A 17855-nucleotide genomic window follows, 5' to 3' on the forward strand; every position below is an offset into this window, starting at 1 on the left:
AAGGGGTGCCTTAAGTCTAACGAGGGTGCCTTGAGTCTAAGAAGGTTGAGAAACACTGCTTTAGTGTCAAGTTACACGAGCTTGGAAGTATTCAGGATTGGTATCATAATATTATCATTTACCTACAGCTTTGCAAGGAACCAGGATGTTGCATCTTAGTTTCCACTGCAAGAAATACTTGATAGATAGAAGTCAGCAATTTCCAACCAACTTCAACCTCTCTCTCTTCCTTGGCTGCAGCCAAAATTCTCTCCTTATTTAAACAGTCGGCTGCACATCTTCCTTGCTCCAGCTCCCTTTGTGGAACATGGGCTGAGACTTCTACCTCTTCCTCAAATGAAAATTTGTGGTATAGATGCTCCTAGTTTCAAAGTGTCCCCAAGAGTCAAAGTGCTGGGAGCTGGACTAACTGCTGCAGGGCCTTCATTCTGTGATCAAGGTCTAACACCTGCTTCACCAGTGCAGACTGGACAGCAAGGATCTCCGTGACCATCTTGCCCTGGGGCTTCCCTTCTTTATTCACACACAGGCAGAATTACCACATTTATCTTGCTGTCCTTATTCTGCCCCACTCCCCTTCCATTAAAACAGCAAATCTTAATTTGCACCGGGAAGTGCGAGCCCTGCGTGCTCAGCTTTTGCATCCAGATATTACAGCCAAGCATAGATCAATAGCTCTCTTGACTCTGATGGGTTTGCCCATGGGAGCACAGGCTACAGTTTTGTGCATGCGAAGGAGAGGGTTTGAAAGAGTCATTCATCCTAACTCTGTTTAAAGTGCACTTCTGTTCTGAAAAGTGACACCTCATAACTTAATCAATCTATCTGCCAGAGTGGCAAAAATAGGTCCCCCCCAACACATACACACTACATCTGCCTTTTCCCTCTGTTAGATTACAAGCTCTGCATGGGAAATGCATCTTCCTCTGTGTTTATACAGCAGACAGAAAAATGACCCTAAGGTGGGGTAGTGGGGTGGCACTGGGAACACACAACTACAAAGCATTAAATAACAACTTGCTGCTTACATGCCTGTTAGCCCTCCAGAACCAAAACAGCTAGTGGGCGGGGGGTCACAGCTGGATTCGATGTCTTGCACTGCTCAGTTTACTTAGCTTCCATTGAGGAAGCCCCCACTGGAGACAATGAGGCTGTACTGTAAGCTGTAAAAAGCAGAGGACCCCCAGATAAGTTTGCAGGACTAATCTAGCAACAGGAATACTGTCTTCCCATCTGGAACCAAGCATGTGAGATCCAACAACACAGGTGAACACAGAGCCCCAAAAGTTATTTGTAGTTACTTTCGGAGTGAATCAACCCTTTTACCCTTAAATTCTTACCATGAAAAAGGTAGCAAGGAGGCCAGAAGGAAGTCAGAGATCTTAGTAGAAAGCAAAACCAAACTTCTAAGAGTGTAGCAATATTCAGGGGTGAGCTGGTCAGTGGCTCAGCCACATCCACTTTACCAGCTCACGTATAAGCAGGTTAGTGTACCTCTGGTTCCTTTGCAGAAGGGGACTGGGAGAGAATGAACCTCTGCCAAGGAGGCACTGCAGAGCTACAAGGGCTTTGGTGGCATCTTGTCTTCCTCCTGCCAGCTATGACAGAACTTGAAATTTAAATGAGGAGGAAGTGGGCCAGGGAGGAGATAGCCACAAAAGTGATCTCACTTCCCCCTCTCCCCACCTACCCACATACCTCCCACATATACCACCCTTGTGGGGAAGGTACTGCTGCTACTTCTCATGTCCATTCACCTTTTCCAAGAGCATCAGCTGAGGAGTCTGGGGTCAGCAACTAACAGGATAGCCTCTGCTAGGACAGTCACAGGCCTGGGAATCAACATACAGGCTCAACAAAACCACTAATTTTACAATCTACTTTCACTGTACAAAAGAACTGAGAACATTAACTTCCCATCTCAGGTCATGGGATAGTGAATAGGAGAGGACTACAAAGCCTGGAATATCAAACATAATATGTTGCCATAACAGCATCTTGCAGGTCTGAATTAAACTCATGGCTTCATGTTTCCACCTCCTTACAATCTGTGAACCAAAACAAAGGGGCTGTCAGGAGCATAACTGAGTGGGACAAAAAGGGCTTCAGCCTTGGGCACCAGCTCCAGGGGCAACATGGAAAAAATAGCCACCACAGCAGGAAGCTAGCTGCACCGCTGCCATCAGCACCACAGCAGCCAGTGCCACCCCATGTGCTGCTATTATGCCTCTGGGTACCAAGAGATTAGATGTTCCAGAAATCTGCTGGTAATTCTTTTGCACAGAAATGCAGAAAAAGAGTTTAAAATACACAAGACTATATATCTCTTTCTGGCCTGGTCTACAGAGAGGTGAGGAGCCTCGCAGGGGAGTGGCTGAAGGGTACACTTGACCTCTCTGGTTACAGCAACACTAAAGATAATGGTAACAGACTGACCTCAAGCATTTCTACCACTGGACATTCATAATACGCACCTCAAAGGAAGGTGTAAATTAAAACAGCGATTCTCAGCTAGGGTTCTGTGGCCTCCTGAGGGACTCAGAGATACTTTTAAATTGCCACCGGGTGCTGCATAAAATTATGTATGTATTTATTTTATGTATTAGCAGTGTTAAGTATGTAAACACCTACATGATTCACAAGATAAACTCAGAGATTTCAAACAGGGATCCATAGTATCAAAAACATTCTCCCCTGTTGCTGCCTTTCTGAGGACTTTGCAACAGATAAATTACCATATTATGTTTCCATAGTCAAGAAACAAGTGAAAGCTAAGTGCTAGCATTTGCAGATGGGTACTTTGTGTTTAACAACGGCTGCCTTGAGTCTAGAAAGGATGAGAATCAGGGGTATAGAAAACCCCCAAACCGTACCTATTCTAACTCTTAGGCCAGTACTGGGAAACATTATTAATTTTCCCCAGTGTCAACTTTTCAAGACTATGAGTTCTAAAACATCCAGGATCAAATTATAATGATAATTCTCTGCTACTGACATCATTCAGCAATGCAAGTGTGGCAAAATAGCAACTCCCATGTGCTCAGTCACATATACCCTCTTCCTGCTGTTATTTCTCACTTCTCTTTAAGAGTCATTAATGCTAAGGGAAGTGAAAGTGTTATAGTGAGTCCTCCCAGGCCTCTACCCCCTCAAGCAAGCTGTCCATTCCACCCATGTGGGCACTAGATGCTACAAATTCACGTGCATGGAATCTTTCACAGTGGATCAAAAAGAAATCAGTGACCTCAGTTTCACTTTAAACAGAAGTGTCCCCAGTCAGCAGTCTGCAACTCCTCCTTTTTATCGTACTTTCAGACATTAATGCTGTCATCATAACAGCATCTTGCAGGCCTGCATTAACTGAGGGCTCCTTGAAAAGAAGTTTGCAGAGACAAGGCAACATACATTTAAAAAAAAAAAAAAAAGGACTGGAGGCATCCTACTGAATTTGGTCAGTGGCTTTAACATAGTGAAAGTGATCACGAATACTAGTCAGCCTGCAAACTGCAGTCTTTCCCCTTAAGGCCATTTTAAGGTAGCACATTGCTTATGTAGGACCCCAGGAGATGGACTACTGATGTTATACCGGAGAGAAAGTCAAGGCAAAGTTGTTACCAGTCTTGTTTGCCAGTGTTTCATTTTCCCCTCACCTGTAAAAGAAAAGAATAGCTAGGAGGGGAAAGTGATGCAAGGAAACAGAGAGAATTCAACACATAGGCAATGATAAAAAACACCTATGAGAAGCAGCAAACTGCTGGGCAGCTCTCCAAGAGGAGCAGCGGCAACCTCATCTGTCAGGCAAGAATAAATCACAGCCTAGGAAGGCTGGAAGAACTGCCACACACAGGAGATTTACTTTCCGTACTGAAAGTTAAGCAAGCCCTAGACCCATGCTCCAAGAATTAAATGTAACAGATTAAAGTATAGGAATGTTTCAGGTTTCACATTAACTTGAGACACACAAAGATGTATGTAACCTGGCCCTGCTTTGGGCGTGAAGGCATCTCATTACTCCCTCCCCTTGTCCCCTCAAATAAAATTTCAGGGGAGGGGAACTTTAGGACAGGATTATGGTACTTGGTACCCTGATAAATTCCACTCTCACTTTACAAGGTTTCTTAGACCCCTGAAGTGAGATGCATGGTGTGCAAATTTTTTCTCTGTAACCCAGAGTATTAAAAAGAAGAAGAAAAAAAATTCTTATGGAAAGGGAACTAGCACAGCGGTACCTGCCACATTACCCTGGTTTAGCTTTGAAGTCAACTTTGATGAATGTTTCATGGTTCTCCAGCCTCCTGCAGATCCAGCTTCTTGGCCTTCTTTGCTCTGTTTGGTTACTTGCCGCCCTCTGCTGTCAAAACAAGATTAGATTGAGCCATGCAGCATTCAAACCAAGACCTGAAAAGGCTATTGGTTGAACTTGAACCGATTTTATCAGAGGCTTTTAATAAGAGTGAAATCCAGATGCTACAGCTTGTTGAAGGGAATTATCTTTACACTATTTTTAAGTGATCATGTGGCCTTGCTTCCATAAGGCAGGGCACAGCAAGGCAATAGAAGAAGCTTCCTCATGCAGAGCTGATTTAACTTTATTAGTAAATGTTAAGAATCATAGAAAAAGAATGACAAGGCCATAAGGGAAATACAGTGCCTGAGCCAGGGAGTAATGTAAGAAGGATGGGGGTGAGAAGGGGAACGCATCTAGGTTACATAAATACAATGTTAGCCATCTAAACCAAGGGCGGGCAATTATTTTGGGCAGAGTGCTGCTTACTGAGTTTTAGCAAGCCATTGAGGGACAGGCAGCCAGGGGCAGATAAACATTAATTTTCTAACTTGTTTAGGGGCCCCGCGGGCTGGTTAGAATGGCCTGGCAGGCCGCATCCAGCCTGCAGGACGCATTTTGCCCACCCGAGAGGAAAGACAATAGATACAAACAAACCCATACAAAAGTCCACAATGGTGGAGGGGGTGAGTTGAACAAAGAAGTCCATGGAGCCCTCAGTCCATGGAGCCCTATCGTGGGGGTCCTTGCCGGGTGGAGTGGAGTAGTCCGTGGTTGAGAATAGCTCTCAGAGTCCATCAGGTGCAGAGGGGAGTTCAGGAGGTCCCCTCGGTCGTGGTCGTTCTTGTGAGGTTGGTGTACTGGTGCTGGCCTGTGATGTGTTCAACGTAGATGTCGCGGGACCAGAGGATGGTGTCGGACCCCATGAGGCACCGCATCAGCTTGGCGTAGCGGCAGGAAACGCAGCAGGCATGCAGGACACCCTTTTGATGGGGTCTCAGGCTCCGAGAGCTCTCATGATGAGCGCATCCACTGTCACATTGTAGCCGCAGCTCCCCAGGATGTCAACAGTGGAGTGTACGTCTCCCACTTGTGAGCCTGGGTGTTGGTGAAGGCTTGGCACCAGTTCTTGAAGGGGATGGTCACATCCACTCACTACACCTCATCGCAGACCTACCAGCTACCCAATTTTCCTGTTGGTTTGGGTGTCCCCGCAAGCAAGAGTTGCAAAAGCATAATACACATACCTGCATTAGATAGAACCCACCCAACACATCCACTTCAAATCTTAAGTCCAGTCATTTCATCACCATGACATCAACATGCAGGTGCACTGGAAAGGAGTGCAAACATGAGATGCTCTTCCATTCTTGTGAAAAGCAAATTTTTGCTTCCCCAGTTTTACTGATCAGGATTTATTTTGAATAAATAAACCTCAACTCATTGCGGAACCAACCTACTATAAAAATTGGAGTTCACACTGGAATATTATAAAACTAGAAATGTCCAAAGTAAAGAGCCATTTCTTTAATACCTCAGCCTACTGGTCCATAGAATAGTGCCTTGAATGGAAATTTTTGTGGAGAAATTGTCATCATCTCAGATATGATTACGAAGTTAATTTCAAGTCATTACCCAATCTGCAATACCAAATTTAAAAATACATTAATCCTTCACCAAATTCACAAATGCCAGCACAAAACTCCAACCATGTTCAGTAAAAAGGCCTTTATTCCTATATAGAAATGCTGAATAAGAAACTCAATTAAAATTCAGAAGCTCCACATAAACAGGCCTGAAATCAGTGTCTTAAATCTAACCAGATTCTCAATTAAATAAAGATCAGTTGCCTAGAGTCAGGTAAAAGCACTTGCCTCTAGAAGACTAACTTTATTACAGTAAAACTATAGGCAAGTGTGACAAAACAAGGCCAGAGAAGGGACTGGGGGGAGCGGGGGGGTGCCCTCAGGGATTAACACTGAACTGTGTTCCCCAAAATGTAGTGCGTTAAGTCTGTATTGGTTATGCATTGGTGCATTAGGTCTGGTTTGCATTAGAAAGCTTTGCCTTCTTTTGGCAGAACCTGGTTTTAGTCCTGCCAACAAATCACTCAAACGTGACTGGCAAAACTGAACCAGTTTGACTGACCTATGTGTTGAATTCTCTCTCTAGTTCTACTGGAACAATCTCTGCTTGGATGTAGCTGTACCTGTCCTGGGATCAGCAGCCTTCTGGCAATAAGTTTGCAATGCAACTAGTTGCGTTCAGTAGTGGGCCTGGGAGTGGGACAAGGGGATGTGCCCCCTGCCTTTGGCTATGCCCTTCCACAGCTCTGAGCTCACAGCCCAGTCAGCAGTGCTCCTGCCGAAGCTCCACATAAACAGTGAGCTCTGAGTTCACCAGCTGACTGGGCAGGGTCTGGCCAGACACCCTGCTTTCACATGGCTCTGGAGCCTAGGAGGTGAGCACTGCTGCTGTTTGCCCTATCCCTTCCTCCTCAATTCAGCAGCAGGAGAAAGGAAGAGATGAGTGGTAGCACCAGACTCATCCCCTTTGCTCAAGTTGCACAAAGGCAGGGGTTCCAGGCAGACCCTGCACCAAGAGCTCATAAGTGGCAGAGTCAAAGCAGGTATGACTGCACTGCCTCACTCCTCTGAATCTGCCACTACTGTGGTTGAAACATTGACTTCTGCTGTCCAGGGGTCACAAGGACCACCACCATCAACACCCCCTTAAAAATGCCCATCATCCTTTGGAAATACTTGTTTCTACTCACCTACCTTTTGTACAGGCTTGGTTGAGAAAAAGTCCTAGATTTCCTTGATTTATGGGTGGAGGAGCACATGTAGCCACAACTGTGGACTTTCTGAAGTAAAGACACAGACAAGGTGATGGCAAAAGGCACAGAAGCCTGAGGAACAGCAGAAAGGAGGGTCAATGCCAGGTCAAAAGGAAGGACCTGCAGCAGGCTAGCTAAATAGCAAAGGAGCACCGCTTCCAAGACATGTCCCTTAATCACAGTAGGGGGCAGGGGGAGAGTTGCTTCCGTCTATAAATCTGATGCTGTCAGCCACGCTTGTACCAGCAAACAAAGCCAAATGTGATCATATACATGCCGCAGCATTGACTGTACAGCAGTAGAACTTCAGCTGACAAAACAGACTTTCAGAGGGGAACAAACTATTTCACCATCTTTCCCCACAGGCAAGTGTCATAGGACCAGACTGCAAGTCCTCAAAAACAAAGGGTCATTAAGTGAGACCCTTTCAGGGTCGGTAGAATTCATGACTCCTGTAGAAGTAATGAAACAAGTCTGAATAAGGCCTACTGGAAAGAGGAGGGCTACCTGAAACCACCTCAAGGCTCACAGGAGGTCCATAGCCAAGTGGGAGAACACTAAGCTTGTAACGGATGCATTTACCTTTTCCACTTGTTGCAGGTTTTTGTTCATCTGCATTAAGTGATCTGCAACATCTGCCGTGTGAGTAGTGAATACATACCTCACTGTTCTTCCATCACCAAGTTCCTGTTGCCTCAGACCTTTGCAACTGTACAGCCCAGCGATGTTTAGGAGCAAGTGCTCAGCATTCTGGTCAGATGCCCCATGGTCACGTTGCTCCAGAGCTGTTGTATTTGCTTTCTGGGATTTCTATGGCAACAAATGGAATTCTGGGGGTTGCTGTCAAATTACATAGAATTCTTTTGTTTCGTCCCCTTTTTTGCCAGTCCAGTGCCATTTGCAAAGTGCTATCAGACAGCTGAGGAGACATTGGCAAGAACTGCAGTCTTCATGATAATGAATTTAAAGAGACTGATGATAGAATATTGAACAGGTTGGCATCAAAGGTAGAAGGAAATGGCATTTTTGCATTTTTTGCTGGAGCACGGCCACTTGGAAATGCTGCTCGTGTGCTTGACTACTTGATATTGGCTGATAGGTCTGGATAGTGCTGACAACCTAGGAAGGCCAGCAGCGCAGGGTGTCAAAATGCCACTTCCTTAGAGACCTGTGCAGAGCCCACCCCAGGGCTGCAGGAGCATAGCACCTACAGGAGAGCTTCCCTCACAGTGGAGAAGTGTGTCATCATTCCTATTTCACAGCTGATTACTTTTCAGTTGCTACCACATAGTGACTAACCAGGTTGCTGTTTGTGGATAGAGGTATTTTAGTTGTCGCCATGGAGGAATGTACTACTTTTGAGAAGGTGCGGTCTCCACAGGTCATCAAGCCAGGGAATGCATACTTAAGCAAAGGGACTGCCTGTTCCCTGCATTTGAATCCAGCATGGGGACCCATGTGTCAAGGCTAGCTCTGTAGTTTTGCTAAGAGATAAGAAATGGATTTGTGCAAGATTGCTTGGATAGGGATGATCCTGCCTCAAGCAGGTGGTTGGACTAAACGACTTCTGGAGGTCCTTTCCAGCCCTACTTCTCTATGATTCTAGTCTTACCCCACCACAAAGTTCAACAGAAACAGTGCTGCTGGTGCTGCAAGACCTGGCCCCTGTGGAAGAGTCACCCAAATTTGACCCTTCATTAAAAATTAGACCCACCATGACAACACAAGGACCTTGGATCCAAACCTTATAATGGCTAGGGGAGTTTTTACTTCAATGGTTCCCAACAGGCTTGTGCAAATAGGGAAGTATTCGATTCGGATTCAGCCAATTCGGAGGACAGATTCCATTTGGAGATTCAGATCACTGTCCTGAATCAATTTGGCACCATTTCAGAGAGATTTGGTGATTTGGATTGCCCAGGGAGAGGTAGGCACAACCACGTAGCTGCAGGTTCTCCAGTGGCTACTCTGGCTGTGCCTGCCTCTCCCCCACGGGGGGAGCCATGGGAGAAGCCCCCATGGCTGCCATGCCCAGTGCGATGCAAGCACAGCTCGCTCCGGCCAGTAGCAGAGCATAGCCCCTACTGCCAGTGCTGCCGCCGCCGCCCCCGCCCCCACCACCAGCTGGGCAAGTGGCAGCAGGGCAGAGCCCCCGCTCCCAGTGCTGCTGCACCTGCATCCCGTGTCCCCAGCCCCCCTCCCCGAGTAACATGCCCCCCACCCTGGCTGGGCAGCTTGTCCCAGCCCTAATACCTCCTTCACCAATACCCTTTCCCTCCCCCCAACCCCAACAGACTTACCAGCTGGAGGCAGCTGTCAGCTGCCTGTTTAGTCTATGGCCTAATCTTTTCCAAATCTTTTCTTAATCAATGTGGATGCTTTGAATAGATTCAGAGCTTTTCATCGGTCTCCCCATTCAATTCAGATTTGGTCCTTGAATCAGGCCAAATATCCTCCGAATCAAATCAGCTTCACGCAGCCCTAGTCCCCAAGGACACTGATATTCTTTCAGACTTCCTGGGAGAACCAGTTATTCCCTGTTCCCCTGGCTTGTGAAGAAAGGTACTAAACTATGGCTGGAATAGTTGCAAAATGACCTTGGACTGGGCATTTGGGAAACTGAAAGGAAGCTGGAGAGGTCTGATGCTGAGGCTGGAGAAGCTGAGAAGGGGCATTTTTCACAATCCATGTGAGAACAAGGGAAAAAGCTTTGCAGCAGATGGGAGGAAGGGGTGGGCACACTTGGTGAAAGTTTTGAACAGGCAGTTAGGAAGTCTCTACAGAATGATGCATCTACGCAAGGGCACACACTAGGGAGAAAACATCCTACTCCTTATTTTGGACCCAGGAACAACTTGTGAAAAATGGTTTGTGTGAGGTATGCATTAATAATATTGCACAGCTTGTTGCCTATGTAAGCTAGTGCAAGGACTTAATAATACTTGATGCGCACAAGTTCAAGTTTTGCTTTACACATGCAGCCTGTAATGCAGGGATCTCCGTAGAACGCTGGCTGTATGAGATAACTAGTTACAGCCACATCACCTCCCAGGGGAGACCAGGCCCAACACAGAGATGTACCCACCCCCTCTGTAGCACCTAGGGCTGTAAATCTGCAGTCAAAATAGCTTCAGCATGACCCTGTGTGCATGCCTGGGCACCCTGCTCAGGCTGTCTCTGTGCCAGGGTGTGCACCCAGGGCCATTACAAGCAGTGGGCTCCACAAAATTCAGGTGCAAATTGGCAGGGCTGTTTTCTTGGGTGTGTGCTGGATTTCACCAAGGAGACAGGATGTTAAGACAATAGTTCACAACAAAGAGAAGGGCCCTAGACCCAGCTTCAAAAACACAAAGACATTTCAAATTACTTTTTCAAAACAAGAGGTAATGCAGTCAGATGAAGTTCTTTTTAATATTAACAAATTACTTAGTAGAACCCAGGGAGCAAACTAGAAGGTCACATGCTCCATAAAGACTAGTGCCATTGCCTTGTCCACTGTATCTCTCCTTTCCCCTTCTCCCATGCTGCTCTTATGAGGGGGAAAAAGAGCAAGCAAGCAGTACACATATTAAAACTGACTTCCTTAAAACAGATTCCTTCATTAAGCCAGCCTCAGAAGTAAGCCAGTTTGTTCAAGGGACAGCAGAAGAGTCAGGCAGGCAGAGGGGATATGGGAATAAGCACCCTGATAAGTAAATGTGGGGCAGTATACCAGGTTATAAACGTTTCCATAAATCAAGGCAAGACTGGAGGGGTTGTACCAATTCCAGTGCTCTTGAGGGGTGGGCCTTAAAGTCCCTTCCAGCAAAGTCTTTACTATCAGGATGGCATCCCACCTGTAGCTGACTGTATGTTACCATCTCCCCACACCAACAGTATATTGAATTGATAAGATTTAAAACGTATAGGGGTTAATCCCATCCACTGTTGGGTTCCAGGTAATTTTCTATCTTAGGATTCTAACTAGTTTAGGGCCTCTGCAACCATCTGGCTCAAGATTTACAGTTTATTTGAACACTGACATTGAGTTTGGCAGATAAGTTACTGAGCACAACAAACTGGTGGAGTGGTGGTCCATCTAACAGACACCTGACAAGGAGTTGCATAGTAATAGACCATCACACTTCTCTGAACAGCCAAAACATCCTTCACATTTCTGTAGTGTGGCCCAATTTCCTTTGCTTTACTTCAACACTAGTAAGAGAGTTCAATTGGGTCCCTTACTAACCTGTTTGCTGTGATATGTACCTGCACACCTGCCCTGTACAGACAGACAGAAGGACAACATGAAGTTCCTTTTCCCAAGTTCAGGACCTCAGTATGAGACCATGGAACAAGCAGCATGAGGCATCAGGCTAGTAACCAGAAATATAAGGTGATGACACACATACATGTTAAATTCCAAAAGGAGCTGGAGTGGCAGGAATGACACTTGTTGGTGCACACACTTGTAATCAGAAGTGGTACCCAGTCAGATGACCCTGGAGCAGTAGAGGGCCCACAGGTACAGCAACAGGCAACCCAGGTTGCCAGGAAAACACTGTCAACACCAAATGCACAACACTTGATGCAGGAAGGCTGTGGGGACACATCCACCAATGTAAGCCAGCTTCACAAGCAGGTTCACCACTGCATGGAATACTGGGTAACTCATAACAAAACCACCGCTGATGCAAGGCTTTTCAATATAAAACAATTCCCATTGACAAACAACACATCTAAAATGCAGGCAGAAAGAACGACTCTCTTATTCAGCTTGTAGCACAGTAAAAAATGAATGAAAATGCACATCCAGGGATGCTGTTTAAAAATCCTTCTCTTGCTAATGCTTTCTTTTAGCTTTTAAATTCAAATTATTCTTCTTTCTTAAGACATCACTGTTACTAGTCACAGGCCCCAATTGGGAAGATATGCAGGTGATGGAAATCCAGCTGGACCTGCAGGCAGGTTTGGTATACTGTTATCAGATACAGGAGAATGATTCATTGCATGATCTTACAGCATGTCTATGATAGCATGAGAAATGCTGCAGACACTATGTACACACAAAGGAGCCAATTTATCATTACTGAAAAAGGCCCTTTCAATATGTAGCACAAAATCAGCAATGCATTACGTTTTCCCCCTATTTTTCTATACTACCTGATTTTAGTAGGAGCTGGCTGCTCAGCACTTTTAAATGTGAGACCTGTTTAGGTTCTCAACTTATTTAAAATCTTGGCCTTGAAATTAAAGGAAAAAAAGAGAGAGAGGCCCAAAGGAGATTTCAGTATTATAGAATAGTAATTCAACTGATAAACTCACTGAACACATCTGCTTGCATAAGAACCAAGCAGAATAAGCACGTATTATCAATGACGTGAAAGCAATATAGAGCCTCAAGACTGTTTGAACAAAGTTTCAAAGGCATAATCTGCCAGCCAGCCAGCCTTCCTACTTCTGTTTCAACAAGGCTATTCCAGTCAGCCAGAAAAGCTACTTTAGTAGCTGTAAGGTTATCCCAGAGGAATCACAGCAGACATGTGGCAAAACAAAACAACACAACAAATCTTTGTTTGGTAATATTGATGAAAAGGTAACTGAAATTCATAGACATAATGGGAGAGGGTCCACTATAGCCAAACATCAAAGTTCAAAATATTGATTTGGGGGACTATCCAATATTAATTACATGTCAAATTAACTGCTATGAGAAAGTTTTAGGACCAGTTTTGCAACAAAATTGTTTTAAATCTAAGCCTTAATTCTTTTAATTTAGATTCATTGTTGTGGTCATTATCACAGTGGAAATAGAACAAAAAAGGCAGCATTCTGGAAAGCAAATCCTAGTGTTAAGAAAATTTGAAAATACAGATACATCAGCAATAGAAAAAGCTAATTTGTATCCGGCTATAATTAGAATATGAAGGCATAGAGGAGAAAGAGTACAAATGCACTCTACCCATTAAAAACCTCACCCTACTACTATATTTATGTGAAAGTCTAACTCACAGGATCAAACACAGTCAAAACAGTCTGCCCCAGGCTAGCTGAAACAGAACCAAGGTCGGTAAAGGCTCACAAAGTAGCTCTGCTTCTGGTAAAAAAAAAATCACATGCAACACAATTTCATAGTTAGTTCTTCCATTCTGACTGCTACTGCTCTTTGATCATAATGCACATTAAAAAAAAAAAAAAAGATACCCCCGCCTCCCTCCCCCCAAAAGCAAATGAAAGCAAATGCATGTTCACAGCACTGTATATTTTCAAAATAATGCTGATTTGATTTTAGACTATCCCTAAAGCCTCTCTGGGGATTTTCATATCACAGATGGAGAAGACAGAACCCAGAAAATGGAGTCAGTGCTATAACCAAGCTTAGAGCTAAAGAGCTTTTGGGCTTCTAGTCCTATAAAAAGTGATCACTTAAGCCATATTGCTTCTGTCCAGGGGGCTGATGTTCCCCTGCAGAATGGCTATTCACAGCAGGAACAGATCTTGGTTTTTGACAGGTTTCCACTTTCTAACACTCTTTGGCTTTCCCATACAGGAAGAACAGATGGGCATCTGGCTTTTATGGTCATGTGTCTAATCATACTGTCTTCCCCCCCTTCCCTCATCCAGGCAAGCTTGCAACAAAAGATTTTAAATTGCAAATCGATACAAAAAAGGTAGCACAGCCCACATGCACATCCCAAGTTCAATACAACTCATTAGGAAGTTCTAATCACCTTAAAGGATCTCAACCCAAGACTTGTGAATCCAACCTACTAGCTTCCTGGCTTCTGACTCGTGAATAACTGGTGCCTCTGACCGAAAAAGCCAATGCATCAGTCAGAGAAGGAACTCTCCTTACCCCCTTCAATTCACAACAGCCTGACAAATACTTAAGAAACACACTGTGGATACATCATTCTAGTCCGTGTTAAACCATCCATTCCTAAAACAAGCCAGCTGGAGGCCAACTACAAGCTATTTAACTGAAGTGTTGTCCCAATCTGGAGTCAGACTAGGACATGGAGTTGAAACCACTTTAGTGGCACCAATGAATGGTTTCCTTCTGGCAATCCGCAAGGGGCAGCAACCCATTCATATCCTCCTGGACTTCTCTGCAGAATTTAACACTATTGACTGTAAGATACTTCTGTTTTGCTTGACTGGGGTAGCAGGAATTCATGCTAGAATGGTCTGGGTCTCTGCTAGAGGTACACATGCTCCATGTAGTGCTACAATTTGCTATCACTGCTACAAGTGAAGGGTCTAAAGGAATTCCAAAGGAATGAATTCTCTCTCCACTCTTTCAAAACAGCCACCAGCTGAACTGAGCAGAAGACACCGGATCAAGTGTCAGTCACAGAAGGAGGGCAAACACCTCTACCTATCCTTTTCTACATATGACCACACTGTGATGACCCAGTTCTAAGACAAGATCAATTGACTGAAGCTGAACGCAAGAAATACAGAGATGATGCTGGCAGGAAAAAGGGAAGTGTTCTGAAGAATTCACAGACACACTGCAGTCTCCTTCACTCAGTTTAGTAATCTTGTATTCCTTGTATCCTCTCATTTCCAGCTGGCTTCCCACTATTTCCAATTGTCTAGAACAGTAGTTCTCAACCTTTTTTGGAAGAGGACCCATTTGTAAACATCAATGGCCAGTCCCAACCCAATGCACTTTACCTTCGACCCACTACCCCCAGGCCTCAACCCCTGTGTGTGGGGCAGGGGGGTGGGTGTGTGGGGCACGGGGAGTCCCAAGCAGCCCCTTGCAGACTGGAACTCTGCCAGCCTGGAAGGGAAAAGCCACAGTTTCCCACATTTTTCTCCTTTAAAGGAGAATCCATTTTTCAAGTTTGTTTGCAACACTTTCATATATTCTTGCAACCCACTTTTGGGTCACAATCCACTGGTTGAGAAATGCTGGTCTAGAAGACTCTGCTCACATCCTAGTGGACGTTGACCTGACCTCAATTATTCTCACTATCACAACCCAATGATTTTAGTGCCTCGGCACGATGGAATTTTCCCGCCACACGAGCATCTCTGTGCGCAGCAAAAAGTTTTCTGCTGCAACAGAAAACCCCAGTGCAAGAGAGTTCCCGCCATTCGCATGCAAATTTGTGTCCCGCTATTGGCCAGTTCTAAATTATTCCTACGTGGCGGCTAGTAATTGGCTTGCTGGCCGTATAAAATTTTGTGCGACTTCCACCGAAGTCGGAGAACTTTGAGCACGCTGCAGAGTGCCTCTAAAGATGTCTGACTTGCGGCTGAGCTGATTGATAGCCTGATCACTTATCGATTCTTCTCCACGTCGCCAAGCGCAATCCTTCGACATACCCTTTCCCTGCCGGCTTAATTTGTGGATGGATTAGCTGGCCTGAGCCTTGCCAGCTGGAGCAACTCGTGGAGTTGTTTAAGCGACTGGAACACCTGCGTCGTGGCTACTAGCAGTGTAAGTAAAGTTTTTGCAACCAATACGCTTTGTCTGCCTCTCCATTCACCAGCCCGCCCAAACGACCGAGCAGTTTGTATATCACCTCGAGTCGGCTCCGGCCATCCGAGACACTCACCTTCTTCACATCCCTGTTGGACTACAGAAATGTAATATACCCAAGCATGAAAATTTCAGAGCTTAGGAAACTGGTGCAAAGACTGCAATGTCTTTCTTCAGAAGCACAAGCTGCCATGAGTACATTGGTCCTCTCCTCCACCCTCTAGGCAGGTTTCCCACACAATTTGGAATTAAGTTCAAAAGTCTCCATCTTTATCTGTAAGCTGTTCCATAAAGTGAGCCCAAAAAATGTATCTAAGGTTCTGGGATGAAGATTTCGGTTGACAACTATCTTTCTCTGGCAGAAAGAAACACGATTTAAAAAAGGGCAAAGCTTGTGAACATGAGAGAAAGAACTGGGACTAGACCAAGTTCCTCTAGGAATTAAGGGTCAGCACACAGCTCAATAATTTTTGTGCACAGCATTTTTGGACCTATTTCTCCTGGGGAGAGGATGGAACCAAAAACAAAAAACTTATGTATTTTTAAAAAGATGGCCAGAGAAAACACACCATTGCACAAATTTCTTCCACTTGGGAGAGGATTAAAGAAACAATGTGCAATAGAGCTTAGTCATGTTACTTAGACTCCTGGAAAGCACTCTCATGCTCTGGTGATGAGCAAGATTTCACAGCCTACAGAAAACAAAATAGAATAAGCTCTTTTACTCCTCCAAAACAGAAGGGAATCCTCCACAGTAAAACTGCTCCCTTCACTTTGCCTTCCTCCAAGGAAAACAATGAGTAAATATATGGATTTTGCCCCAGAGATCATCATGTTCTGATAATTTCACCCAAGAGGAGCTGAACTCAATCATCGCTACCTAGCTGTACAAACACGAACACCAGGTTTGAGCACCTGAAATTGATTTCCGTTGAGAAAGAATACTTAAGAGGAAAGTTGTCTGCTCATAACAAGGAACCAAACTGAAAAAGAACTTCAAGTCAAAACACATCACCTTGAATAGCATCTGCAAACAAGCCAGAGTGGCCTGCAGATAACTAGTGTAATACATTCCAGGATGAACACAATAGTAACATGGTAAGTAATAGGAGGCAAGGTTTCTAACACATGAAGTTAGTGAAAATTCTTCAGTATAGTCCCAGCCAGAGTAATTTAAGCAAGAGGTAAAAGAAACAGACAACTAGCAAGATGTAGATACAGAACCCTATTTTTAAGCAAACATTGGGGAAGAATTACCCTGGGTACTTCTATAGGCATCTCAATACCATCCTAAAATATAACAGATTACGTACCTTTCTAACAAAACTCCACTTAGGTTGCGATCTTTGCCACTATCTTATATCTTTGGTAATCTATATCCAGACTGTGGAAAAATTATTTCCCAAGCCAATCCAAGTCACCTCTTTTGTTTAGAGATTTTTGGAAATATTCAGCTTTAGAATGCCTGGATATATTTCAGTATAGCAGTCTACAGAAAAGAGACTTGGGGTAATTACACAGTCCTTGCAATGTTCATTCCTAATTCTTAAACATGTTATTTGAAAAAATAGTTAGAAAACAAACCACAGATTAATAGGTTTACAAAATACCTTACAACTCAAGGGATGAGAAAACATATTACCCCAAAATGCTATTTGAATGAATGCAGTTGCCACAAGGCTGGTTGCCAGGGTGAGATCTGAAAGGAAATGCCCGTGTCATCATGGTGCTCTTAATGACTACATATCTCCCCTTGCCAATCAATTATCCTGTGTAAAACATGGAAAGGGTTCGTGGAACAGAGTTTCAGTGTAGATAATAAAGCGAGGGAAATCTGGTTTCCTTTTGAGTAACTGTGTGTTAAAGTACTGACATGCCACCCCGAAGTCCTTTATTTCCAATCAAACATTACCATTCATATTAGATTACGGAGAGGGGAAGCGTTCCAACGGGTTTTTAACTTCAAATCAAGAGCCAGAGTAGCCAAAAGAATCTTTCATCCGAGGGATAACACCTCAGCGTAGCACTGCAAGTACGACAGAGCGGTCTCACTAGGAAATATAAGTTTTACATAATTCTGGTTCTTGAGACAATTCTCCCAAGTGAATGCTAGAATTTTTTCCAGTTGTTGCCCATGAGAATATCCCATGTTTGCGAGTGCAGGTTTAGAAGCATGTGTACACATCATTGACTTCAAGCCCTCATAAACACCGGTCAGATTGTTACTCTCTCGCCATTTGAATGCCTACACCAACAAT

The sequence above is a fragment of the Alligator mississippiensis genome, chromosome 7 (genome assembly GCF_030867095.1).
Source record: "Alligator mississippiensis isolate rAllMis1 chromosome 7, rAllMis1, whole genome shotgun sequence".
Classification (NCBI taxonomy): domain Eukaryota; kingdom Metazoa; phylum Chordata; order Crocodylia; family Alligatoridae; genus Alligator; species Alligator mississippiensis.